General features: G+C 45.2%; 1 protein-coding gene across 4 annotated transcripts in view; it reads right to left on the reverse strand.

Annotated features, from left to right (window-relative positions):
- The window catches only part of LOC121281799 (serine/threonine-protein kinase PAK 3), a 244,693-nt gene that overhangs the window by 135,381 nt on the left and 95,811 nt on the right, over positions 1 to 13,501 (reverse strand). For 2 of the 4 annotated variants that reach the window (XM_041194797.1, XM_041194793.1), the window contains exon 2: positions 5,942 to 6,163. The exons of 1 other annotated variant lie outside the window; for it this stretch is intronic. The gene's annotated coding sequence lies outside the window, so the exon portion shown is untranslated. Of the gene's footprint in view, positions 1 to 4,374; positions 4,396 to 5,941; positions 6,164 to 13,501 lie in introns of those variants that run through there. One more of the 4 variants, XM_041194795.1, reaches the window with a different exon arrangement.

A 13,501-nucleotide genomic window follows, 5' to 3' on the forward strand; every position in this document is an offset into this window, starting at 1 on the left:
CCATTATAAATGTGAATGTAGGAGTTTGTAATGGATCAAGCTGCTATGTTTGAGAACATAGCAAGTGATAAACTTCAAAGAAAAAGTGCTATATCTTGAGGACATGAAAGGTAATACATAAATCCTCCCCACCCAACAATAACCAATAATTAATACTTCAGAGTGAAACTAAGCACAAATGGAAGAGTTTCACAGTATAAAAAACACAATAAAAATGAATTCCAGTTACACTTGAGCAATATTATAAAACTTAAAATGTAGCCAGTGCATGATGCACAGCTTTGATTCTTCAGAGCCAGCGTTAGTGCTCCATACAAACTTACTATAGGAACCACTCACCAGCTGAAAACAAGATTTGAGAAAAGGTAATGTAGAGTATCTTAGCTATGTTAATCAGAAGTACATGTTCAAAAACAAAATTCAAGTCATAATCACTGTTAGTGCAGAACCATCACGTCTGTGGAACAAATATTTACAGCTGGGTTGAAATGGATGTCCACCTGCATTCCCAATCCTGCCAACTTTCAGGAGGATGGGAAAGTAAAGTCACCTGCATTGTTAATTGGGTGCATTTAGGTGATTGAGCAGCTCCTGAAGAGCTCGCCTTCCGCCGTATTGCTATTTTCATGGTGCTGGGCAAAACTCAACGTTATAAATTATAACAAAAACAGAATTACCTGGAAAAACTCAGCAGGTCTGGCAGCATCGGCGGAGAAGAAAAGAGTTGACGTTTCGAGTCCTCATGACCCTTCGACAGAACTTGAGTTCGAGTCCAAGAAAGAGTTGAAATATAAGCTGGTTTAAGGTGTGTGTGTGGGGGGCGGAGAGATAGAGAGACAGAGAGGTGGAGGGGGGGGGTGTGGTTGTAGGGACAAACAAGCAGTGATGGAAGCAGATCATCAAAAGATGTCAACGACAATAGTACAATAGAACACATAGGTGTTAAAGTTAAAGTTGGTGATATTATCTAAACGAATAATTATAAATTATAAACCTGTCGGGAACAGGGTAAGCAGCCCAGGAAAAGGTTTAATGGCTTGGAGAAAGTGAAAGGTTTGAAGAAAACCTATTCCACCGGCAATGAAATTTTTAATAACATTAACATTCCCCTGCCCTGTTCCAGCTACTTGGAGACTCAGGCGCTTTCATATTAAACCATGCACGGGTGGCGGCCACAGCAATGACGGTGACGAGTCAGGACACAACGACTTTGTTGCGGGCTTTGCTGCTCTCCCGCCTCCGGCCACCCTTTAGCTGTCACTCCCAAACCCTTGCTGATCAATCCCCCGCCTCCACCAAAATCGGAAGCTTTGTTGGATTCACGTTGGGGAGATGGGTTTCTAAGCCGGAAATGAAACCCCGCCTCCCCAATTCCACTTTCCTCAGCCAAAATACAGCCCTTACAAGTTCTTGCACTGATGCAAGGCATAGCACAGCAGTTTCCTTGGTGCTCACCAGGTAAATAAGCACCTTGCATCACCTCGGCCTAGAACATACAAATTTCCTTACATGGATATTGCAAATTCAAAAGTAAAATTTCTGGATCGCCTGGAGTCCAAAAAAAGAGAACAATTCTGACCGGGTCAAATTTTATTTTATTTTTCCCAAAATTTGCTTTGTAATATTTTCCACACCAGCTACTTTCAGTCAGAGTTTTAGATCATCTTTACTTTTATCCACATTGGACAGTTAAGTACTTTTCTGCCAGGTAAAATATTTTAAGTTCAGTTTATTTTTCTTTCCTTCACCCTCATAACATTTCAGCAGTGATTCTAAATTGGTTGCATTCTTGAACAGGAGATTAAAACCTCAACCCTTTCCTGAAATTCAAGTTTCACCTACCATTCATCGTCAGTGTAAAGTGACAGCTGAGTGTAAACTGTACCCTCCAGCTAGAGGGCCCCTCACAAATGCACTGAAGCTCCAAATCTCAGGTAACAGCATGAGGAAAAGGAGCAAGAGTAGGCCACATGGCCCACTGAGTCTGTTCTGCCATACAATAAGATCATGGCCGATTTTCCTCAACTCCACTTTCCTGCTGTGTCCTCATATCCTGCAATTCTCCCAGTGTCTGAAAATCTATCAGTCTCAGTCTTGGATATCCTCACTTAATGACTGAACATCCACAGCCTTCTGGCGTAGAGAATTCCAAAGATTCACAACTACTTGAGTCAAAAAATTTCTACTTGTCTCAGTCCTAAACTGCCACCCCCGCTATCCTGAGACCATGTTCCTGGTTCTAGAATTTTCAGCCAGGAGAAACAGCCTTTCAGACTGTCACATCCACCCAGAATCTTATATATTTCAGTGAGTTGTGACATTAAAGGTTCCAGGTTTGATCCTGGTTGCCATGAGGGCATTACAATTCACCTCAGCATCCCCATCACAGGGCACTGGAAATAAGGAGTTAGAAGAGGAAAAATCAGTTAAAACTCCTGTTCCTGGTCACCTTTTACTGACTCCTGCTGGGGAGCACCATGGGAAAAATCAGGCTGGAACAGAAAGAGGAACTTGGGGCAGAATTTTGAGGTGGTCGGGCGGGCTAATTAACGAACGGCCAGCATGAAAGGCGTGCTGGAAAGGTCAGCACTGCCAGGGTGGGGGCGGGAGGAGGGCAAGCACTGACATTAGCGTGAGCGTGGGAGAGCACCCAATGAAAGCTCCCTAAAGGCAGAGAGCTGCCTCAGGGAGCTGAAGAATTTAAAACCATCAAATAAAGATTTGAAAATGCAGAAAAAAAATTTCCACACATAGGACTCACTCACCTAAACATATAGGTTATAAGAATCCTGCCCAAACGTTTTTCTTTTTTTAATATTGGAAACCTCAACCCGCCTTTGGATGAGACTTCCTCAAAAACGCAAAGGCCACCTGGCCGATTCACCCGCCCGCCAACTGTAACGTTGGACGAGCAGCGAAAAGTCCAGGTTAATTAATACATTAATGGCCTTAATAGGCCTCTTAATTGTTGGCGGGCATGCACAAGCGCGCAATGACATCAGGACGCTCACCCGATGCCATCGTATTCGATTTTACACTCGATTAGGTCGCCTGTCCGCAGGAAGTAAAATTCTGCCTGTGATGTTCCCCACACACACCCCGTCAATCCTCTCTCTCACACAGAGCCAAATTTTCCATGCCTATTGGTGGTGGGACTCTTTGGCGGCGTGAGCAGACAATATGACAAGGCGGCCAAAACCTTGGTTTCACGACGTCGTGAAGCCACTTTGCAATCGTCCGTCTGCTCTGCCCGCTAATGGCGGGCCAAGTTTCCTGCCGTCGGGTACTTCATTGCCATACATCTGCATATCATTATAAGCCCAGTTTGCCGGAATCATCCCCCAACGCTGGGTGCTCCAGGCACATCAGCGTGATTGCACACCGACATGTCTCACAACTGTACATAAGCGACGTGCACTTGGCGAGCTGCACTTCGCTCATGACTTGAAGTTTGTTTGCCTACTTTGCTTCAGGCAGCACTCGCGGTCATCAGTGCCAGGTTTTGCAGACAGCACCACTTCACTTTAAGGAGGGCTCATGGGCAGGCCTCTACCTACTAGACCAGCTATAAGATGGGGGTGGCTTTTCAATGACTGCAGGGCAGAGGCCTCAGCAAGAGAAGAGGTTGCAGGGCAAGTGCTGTACTAGAGAAGGGGTGTATCCCAGGGTGTGTGTGTGGTGCACAGTTGATCTGTGCAAGTGGCCCCAAGATGGTGAGGGCTTAGGAGGCAGTCTCCAGAGGAGATGAAGCCAGATTGAGATGCAAGGGTGTATATGAGAGAGTGAGTGGTGATGTCCTTTGAGCTGGCAGTGAGTGAGCAGCCAATGAATGTATGATGGGCTTGAGTGCGAGTGTTTAGAGTAATGAGATGGTTGCCTTAACCTGGCAGCGCGGATGTGATCATTCAACCTCTCTTTCTCCATTGGATGGCCAACCTCTTCTGTGCATTGGCACTGATCACCACTGCCATCGCCTATCAAATCGCAGCGGTGAAATTGCTGGACCTCCTGTGGCCTGAACAGCCTCCACGGCATCCAAAAGGCATTCCAGGGATGCATCACTGAATCAGGGGGCTGCAGTCTTCTTGCCTTTTGGGGTCGTGTCTTCTGTGCACCAATCCTGGGCTGGAAGCACCGAGAGATGTGTGCACGGCTGCATTTTAAATATGGCACTCGGCTAGAGGAAGCGGCAAAGGAGAGCCCACCCACCATCGAAATGGTGTACTTCCCCGGAATGCATGATTAAGGAGGGGAGATTGGGACAATGCGGTGTGAAAAGCCGCCATTGTAGTCGGCAGGTAAAATGCTCTTTTCCCACCCGTCGCCACACTTAGTGCAAATCTGGGATGATTCTGCCCACACACACATATATACGTTCTCTTGAAAGATGGGTCTTGGCCAGGATATCAGATGGTTGACACCACCCATCAGGCCATCCTCTAGGCTGAGGAACATTGTCAGGATTAAAGGAAAATTTGAATTAATAAAATATAAGGGGCACCCTCAGAAAAAAAAGGTGTAATTTGTTCTGCCATTTAACTGCAGTTGCAGTTTATTCTGTAGGAATGAGGAGTTGCTATTACAATTTTTATATTAACCTTTCTTTCTATGAAATATTTCTGATTCTGCACAGCTTCTTTTAATTAAGTTGAATTCTGTTCCTAACATTCGCTGTATCGTTCAAACTACTGCTGTACTTTCTCTGAGATGGAATTTACATTTACTTAATTTTTGTGCCTTTTGCAGGCTTTTCATGCTTTCACTGAAGTTGCCTTGGGATATGAAATTATTTAAAAATGAGTGTTTCCTGATGAACTCTCTCCTTCCCACTCACTTCAGTTTCTATGGCTGCCTCTTGTTTTTCGTTATCAATGTTTCATTCCTCTGAATTCAAATTTATGCTTCTGCTAGGATTACTACAGCAAAATCAAGGTACAGCTTTTATTATCCAATTGCTAACTGCTGCCTGTTTTTATTCTAACGTACCAACAGAAAGTTTTTCTTTTTAAGGATGGGGGTAGGGAGATTTTCCTTATCCCATATCATTCCTCTTAAGAATCCCCCACCAGCATTCTACAATGCTCTGCACTTTAGCACAGCTCCCATCTGGACTCACGACTGGGTGTCCAGCTCATGTGTTCCCCTGCAGACAACAAGCTCTTGCAAGAAAGAACTAGCACACCATTTAGTAATTCATTTTCTGTGAGCCAAAAGCGACTATTTGCTTTTTCTATACACATAACTAGCACAGCAGGATTATTAACATAGGAATTAGATGATGAAGATGGGAGGGGGAGGGGGGGCAGTGAAGAGAGAAAAAATAAAGAATCACACACACTAGAAGGTATTCAAATAGTTAAAGAGGGTGAATGCCCAGCATGGTGCAACGACAAAAGCTTAAATCGGAAGGAGAAAAGGGAAAAAGAAAAAATATCTATGACTAATTACACCATTTGTTAATGGTGTCATCCATTCAGTCGTTACATTAACTGTCAGAAAACACACTGTGATAACCATTGCATAAATGCTAACACATTTATACACATAACCAACACAATATGTCCCTGGTGGGCACATAGAAAGCACGGTGTGTGTGAGGGTGTATGTGGCAGGAGGTGGGAGGGCTGAAGGGTGCAGAATTTCAACAGCATGAATTTTTAAAAGCTTATTTCTATAGTCATAATGGAAAGCTAACTCGTTCACAGGCTTGACTGAGGAGGATAGAGAGTAAATAAAAAAAACACCCAACTGACTGCACCCAAGAGCCAAATTGCAAAAAAAAAAACTAGTTTTTCTACATATTACTCTCATTATTAATGCTGCTTGGGGATGGGCAGACTATCTGGCAAACAGTAGCCTCTTACATATCCACTTGCATAAAAATCTATGTCAAGTGGCATAAAAATAAAGTCACACGAATCCACACACATGCAAGTATTACCTGTAAATGGGGGGCATGCCATTCTTGCCATTTTAAATCTTCTCCACCTCCACTGCATAACAAGTTTGTTTTTCCCTGAGAACAGACCTCAGCTCACCCAGCTGCTTTCTTTACATTTTCCTCTCACACCAGCTTCTGACCTCAGTCTTCTTAAGAGAAACCCTCCACTGCTGCCTGACCTTCCCCAGGCAACGTCGTCATTTATTGATCCTGAATGATTGGCTGAGACAAAATCAGATAATGTCATTGGCGTTAATTTCAATATGATGTCATTCTTCCCTGCACACCTGTGATTGGCTAAACGGCTGAGCAGCTGCTTCAAGCTGAAGGACAGTTGCTTGCCTGAGGTATAAAGCTCTCAGTGCAGTTCTGAATCATTGCTGGTTGCTGTGGAAACCTCACTACTTGCTTTCCTTGTTACCCAAGCATTTTACAGCCAGATTTCCAGCAGGCTATGGTCTAAAACATGGAATATGATTAAGGTATAATGAATAACCAGGAAACAAGATAGTAGAACACAAAAAGGGAGTGAGTACCTAGAATATGTAATAACAGCATGACTTCCTCATGCCTTCACCATGGACAGCACAATAGAAAGAGATTACGTGCCTCAGAAGGTTAGATATGGTCTCACGCCAGACTCTAGCTGTACACAACTGAATATTGCCCCCAACATCCCATCCCCCCCACCCTAGAACCAACCAACTTTATTAATATGCCAGTTAGATTTTAGCCAAGATGTCTGTCCATATGTCCTGAAGCTACTGACAGATGATGGGATGCTGCAGGGAATCCAGTAACTTGCTCAAGTGGCAATTACTCACATCTGAGTCTAGGTAGTGAACATTTACAGAATACTAATCTGCGGCCAGCACAGTCAAGATTGAACCTGCTCTGAGCCATTGTCTACTCATTCGTGTTATCCAGGAAGAGCTCATTGGATGGGAGTGCTGATTATTCTCCTCCATAGTTTCGGGTACAGAGATCATCTGTCATACATTGACCATCACTTTAACTGAAATCAAGTAATTCAGCATCTGGGGAGCAAAATTTGTTCAGGCCCAAAAACAGAATAGTGATGCACGATTAACCCACACTCCTTGCTTCCAATGTAGAGAGCACACAAACTTTACATTGCCTGCTCATTTACATGGCTGCAACTTGCAGCATGCAGCCAATGCCGAGCACACTGTTGTGTAGCTGCACATCTGAGCAGGGAGCACAAAATCGTGAGAGAATACCATGAGTTTAAGCTGACCTGCTGTCTGCACCTCTTAAAGGGGAAGTGCATTTTAGCTGGAGCTGATGTTGGAAGTCATTCTAGAAGTGAGTTTGAGCTGGGTCAGACAAGGGTATGGCACAGTGCAGGCACCAGGTTTCTCCAACACAGCACTGGAGACCTAGGTGCAGGAGGTCAATGGAAGGAGAGATGCCCCCTAGAGAAACGGAGAAGTCAGAGAGAGCTGATAGCAGTCACAGTCAATGCCAGCAGTATAATCCTGAGGACTGGATATAATACTGAAAGAAGCTCAATGGCCTCACACATGTAGTCAAGGTCAGTGAATGTACCATCAAATGTTGCATTATACCAAATGCACCAACAGCCTCATACACATTGCTTACCACGCCCCCTCCCCTTCATTCACCTACCAATAACTACCATCAATCAGGACTGATACCTAATATTCATAACCTCACCTCACCCACTTACCACTGCTGCAAGCCTCATGCTCACATCTCAGCTTGCACACAGTGCTAGCTATTAAACACAACAGTCATATCACCCAGACAGATTGCACCACGCCGACTGACACACTTCCCTTTCTCTTGCACGATAAGGTGGCATACAACTGAATGTAACAAGTAACTGGCATGGGACAGGTATGACTGCATGTCCTCACCCTGATGGAGGAGACAGAGCTTGCCATTAGTGACCACGATAGAGGCTACAGCCAGCAGCAGAGTTGCGGGGACCAAAGATGGTAATATACTCCTACAAAATCTTCCTTCTCACATCACACGTCTCCCTCATCTCGATCTCTTCTGATTTACAAGCTGCAGGTGATGTAAATATTCACCTCTTGTTTCCCCCCACTCACCTCTCTGCAACCCGAACCTTGTGACTTTCCCCTTTCACATACCCAACAATTGTAACCCGGCCAGGGAGTGGTGCAGAAGCAAAAAAAAAGGATGGACAAGAGACTGAAGATGATGAAACACTGTCTTCGATCTCTCACTCGCAGCCACCATTTTGGATGCTGACATTACACATTGTAGCTAATATACATTAAGCCAGTAGCTTAGAGATAGGTTCCATATGTGATGAGGCATCGGGCACAAGTGACTACAACCAGGGCAGACGAAAAGAGTAAAGCAGGTGTCAGCTTGCTGGAGGACAAAGTAACACATAGGTTCTGCTACAGCAGACACAGGTAAGGACTTTGATGAGTAGCCACAACAAAAGGCTGATGGGTATGCACACAGCAATACTCAGTGCATTGGCAAGCCTGACTGACAGCCTGCACTCACTGTCAAGGAGCACAGAGGAATCCAGACAGGGCTTTGTGCAAAGCTTGCAGTCCATCCTTTCCAGCGCTGATGTGGTGGCCAACTCTATTACCACAGTGCCTGACCCACCATGATGCAGCATCTGATGGCTGAAAACAAAGCGACACAGAAAACGGGCACTAAGGGAATGTACAAGGTATTATTGTGATATGGTACTATAAGTGACTATTGAGTGAAATATTGGATGGTTTATTTAAAAAATTGCTTTGGAATGTTTCTCTTGTGGTGGTTTTTATTTCAGCATTGTGGCCAAGAGGGCACTGCAATGGTCAATAACAAAGGGATGGCAATCCGTTGAATTGTTGCTGGTTAGGCAATTGGATTTCATTCACTAGTACAATGATCAGATGAGCCCGGCCAGAAAAGGCATGTGTTGGTTGCTTCCTCTCTTCCTCCTCAGCTAGCTGGTGAAAGTATTGCTTAAGCAATGGTCTGCTTGATGATGTTTCATGTTACAGCATGGCTTTTGTTATGTGCATGCTGCCTGCCTGCACATGGATTGTACAGTGGAGGCATGAACCAGGTGGTTAGCAGATAGGGTCACCAGAAGCCACCCTCTGACTTTTCTTGGTAGCTCAGATGCCGATGGCAGCGGACTGCCACAGAATGAAGACATTATGACTGCTGCTTGGGTAATAGGCAGTGACTTGCATGAAACATGGTCGCAAACCTGCCTAACACAGAGTGGAACCCTGTGTGGTTGCAGTGCATCTCCGAGTTTACGTCTAGCACTGGCAAAGAATCATGTGTGTAGTCAATTTCACACTCCATTATGTGGCCTAGTATGCTGGCAAAGCTCCTTCTGCCTCTCTCTGGGAAGAGAGAAGGCAATGCATTCCTTTACATAGGGCATCAGTCACTGCCCTTACACAGAAATCAAACAGCAAACTGCAAGATGAAAATGATGTTGCATGCTCCAGCCCAGAAGCAGCCCAATGCAAAGAGGTTCGTCGCCACAGTCACCTTCATGACCACTGGAAACAAAAACAGAATTACCTGGAAAAACTCAGCAGGTCTGGCAGCATCGGCGGAGAAGAAAAGAGTTGACGTTTCGAGTCCTCATGACCCTCCCACAGAACTGAGTGAGTATAAGGAGAGGGGTGAAATATAAGCTGGTTTAAGGTGGGTGGGGGGGAAGAAGTGGGGGGGTGGGGGGGCGGTGGTGTGCTGGTAGGGACAAGCAAGCAGTGATAGGAGCAGATAATCAAAAGATGACACAGACAAAAGAACAAAAGAACACAGAGGTGTTGAAAGTGGTGATATTATCTAAACGAATGTGCTAATTAAGAATAGATGGTAGGGCACTCAAGGTTCAGCTCTAGTTGGGGTGGGGTGGAAAGACTAGCAGGGCATAAAAGATTTAAAAATAATGGAAATAGGTGGGAAAAGAAAAATCTATATAAATTATTGGAAAAAGCAAAAGGAAGGGGGAAGAAACAGAAAGGGGGTGGGGATGGAGGAAGGAGTTCAAGATCTAAAGTTGGTGAATTCAATATTCAGTCCGAAAGGCTGTAAAGTGCCTAGTCGGAAGATGAGGTGCTGTTCCTCCAGTTTGCGTTGGGCTTCACTGGAACAATGCAGCAAGCCAAGGACAGACATGTGGGCAAGAAAGCAGGGTGGAGTGTTAAAATGGCAAGCGACAGGGAGGTTTGGGTCATTCTTGCGGACAGACCGCAGGTGTTCTGCAAAGCGGTCGTCCAGTTTACGTTTGGTCTCTCCAATGTAGAGGGGACCGCATTGGATGCAACGAATGCAGTAGACTAAGTTGGGGGAAATGCAAGTGAAATGCTGCTTCACTTGAAAGGAGTGTTTGGGCCCTTGGAAGGTGAGGAGAGAGGAAGTGAAGGGGCAGGTGTTGCATCTTTTGCGTGGGCATGGGGAGGTGCCATAGGTGGGGGTTCAGGAGTAGGGGGCAATGGAGGAGTGGACCAGGGTGTCCCGGAGGGAATGATCCCAACGGAATGCCGCTGGGGGGGTGAAGGGGAAGATGTGTTTGGTGGTGGCATCATGCTGGAGTTGGCGGAAATGTCGGAGGATGATCTTTTGAATGCGGAGGCTGGTGGGGTGATAACTGAGGACAAGGGAGACACTATCATGTTTCTGGGAGGGACGAGAAGGTATGAGGGCGGATGCGCAGGAGATGGGCCGGACACGGTTGAGGGCCCTGTCAATGACCCTGGATGAAAAACCTCGGTTAAGGAAGAAGGACGACATGTCAGAGGAACTGTTTTTGGAGGTAGTATCATCAGAACAGATGTGACGGAGGCGGAGAAACTGAGAGAATGGGATGGAGTCCTTACAGGAAGCGGGGTGTGAGGAGCTGTAGTCAAGGTAGCTGTGGGAGTCAGTAGGCTTGTAATGGATATTGGTGGACAGTCTATCACCTCAACCGTGTCCGGCCCATCTCCCACGCATTCGCCCTCATGCCTTCTCCTCCCTCCCAGAAACATGGTAGGGTCCCTCTTGTCCTCCCTTATCACCCCACCAGCCTCCGCATTCAAAGGATCATCCTCCGCCATTTCCTCCAACTCCAGCATGATGCCACCACCAAACACACCTTCCCTTCACCGCCCCCCCCGGCAGCATTCCATAGGGATCATTCCCTCCAGGACACCCTGGTCCACTCCTCCATCAGCCCCTACTCCTCAACCCCCATCTATGGCACCTCCCTATGCCCATGCAAAAGATGCAACACCTGCCCCTTCACTTCCTCTCTCTTCACCTTCCAAGGGCCCAAACACTCCTTTCAAGTGAAGCAGCATTTCACTTGCATTCCCCCAACTTAATCTACTGCATTCGTTGCTCCCAATGCAGTTTCCTCTACATTGAAGAGACCAAACGTAAACTGGGCGACCGCTTTGCAGAACACCTGCGGTCTGTCCGCAAGAATGACCCAAACCTCCCTGTCGCTTGCCATTTTAACACTCCACCCTGCTCTCTTGCCCACATGTCTGTCCTTGGCTTGCTGCATTGTTCCAGTGAAGCCCAATGCAAACTGGAGGAACAGCACCGCATTTTCCGACTAGGCACTTTACAGCCTTCCGGACTGAATATTGAATTCAACAACTTTAGATCTTGAACTCCCTCCTCCATCCCCACCCTTTTTCTGTTTCTTCCCCCTTCCTTTTGTTTTTTTTTCCAATAATTTATACAGATTTTTCTTTTCCCACCTATTTCCATTATTTTTATATCTTTAATGCTTCCCCCACCCCCACTAGAGCTATACCTTGAGTGCCCTACCATCCATTCTTAATTAGCATATTCATTTAGATAATATCACCACCTTCAACAGCTCTGTGTTCTTTTGTTCTTTTGCCTGTGACATCTTTTGATTATCTGCTCCTATCACTGCTTGCTTGTCCCTACAACCACACCACGCCCCCCACTTCTCCCTCCCCACCCCCGTCCCCCTCCCACCTTAAACCAGCTTATATTTCACCCCTCTCCTAATATTCACTCAGTTCTGTGGAAGGGTCATGAGGACTCGAAAAGTCAACTCTTTTCTTCTCTGCCGATGCTGCCAGACCTGCTGAGTTTTTCCAGGTAATTCTGTTTTTGTTTTGGATTTCCAGCATCCGCAGTTTTTTGTTTTTATATTCATGACCATTGGCATTGTTATCCTCCCACTGCTTGGAAGCTGTAGGTTTGTCTGCAAAAGTTGCATACCCCTGGTGGATGATCTTAGGTCCAGCTCTACCAGCCTACCCAGATATGGTGCCTGGCATAGCCTGCACTAGAAGTGTACATGCATGGCACAGATGGTATTTTGGACAACAACATCTATAGCGCCAAAAGCATGGATGCTGCATAGCCAACTTTTGCAATCATTAATTTTTTTTTTTGCACAGCAAAATGAAAAAGGTGCATATTTATTTATTTATTCATTCAATTGTCTTTCTAGAGCAATTAAAATGGCAACCACAACATCTTGGGCATGGTGAACCCAGTGAAGAGATGTACACTGAAAACATCTGTGATTGCACAGTTTTCCACACAAAATGACACAAGCCCACAAAGTGAAGTGCAGAAATCTTTCCAAGTAGCTACCTGCAGGAAACTAGTCTTAAAATACCTGGAACATATAATATGAAGAAATAGACTGGCAGAAGTAGTGACTATTTTTGTTCAGTTTTGTTTTTGGTACTTGCAAGCTGTTTTACATTAATCTATATTCTGCTTATAATAGGAATTGGATTAAACAACCAGGGAAGAAAGATTGCTCCCAATGTCCATTGCATTGGATGCATTTTCCATATTCAATGTATTGTAGTAATCAAATTCTTCAAAATCTGCAAAGTAACCCTGTCCACATGAAGCCATAAGTGTGTCAGAGAAGCCAATTTTCTTCCTACTCAGTAGGGGAGTCATCCATATAAACAATACAATGACAAAACACCCCATTAATATTACATTTTTATTTAGCTCAACAACTATGATTTAATATTCCTGACAGCCAGTGGTATGCTCGCTTTTGAATATTTAATGCCCTTGTGCTCAGCAGTTTCATGTCAGATGTGTCAGATAATGGGAAACTTTCAAATTACATTGCACCAAAGATCTTATTGACATCTTCTCTTTCACAAAACTAATCATTACTGCATCCATTTTGAGAGGGTTGATAAAAAAAACACCCCAGCAATAGCTGAGAATGCTGCCATTGTGTTTTTCTTTATTTAAAGCTTTAACTTCAATGTGTTTAGTCCTAGGCTGCATATTTCAACTGAACAAACAGAGGGAGATTGCAGTTTTCTACGAGTCCCAGGCTAGCTGGCACAAAAGTAGAAGCAGGGGCTGTAGACATGCTCATTTTCCCATTTCTTGCTGGCCAAGCAGCATCAGGACCTCAGCTAGTCGGGCACCGGGTGAAGCGGAGTCACCGACAATGAGTCATAGTTGAGGTAGAGTTCAGACTTGATCTCCCATTCAGTGACATACTACATTCTTGTGCTAATGCACAGGGACAATCCACAAACTAGCACATTTACCTGATCC

This window comes from Carcharodon carcharias, chromosome 9 (genome assembly GCF_017639515.1).
Source record: "Carcharodon carcharias isolate sCarCar2 chromosome 9, sCarCar2.pri, whole genome shotgun sequence".
Taxonomy (NCBI): Eukaryota; Metazoa; Chordata; class Chondrichthyes; order Lamniformes; family Lamnidae; genus Carcharodon; species Carcharodon carcharias.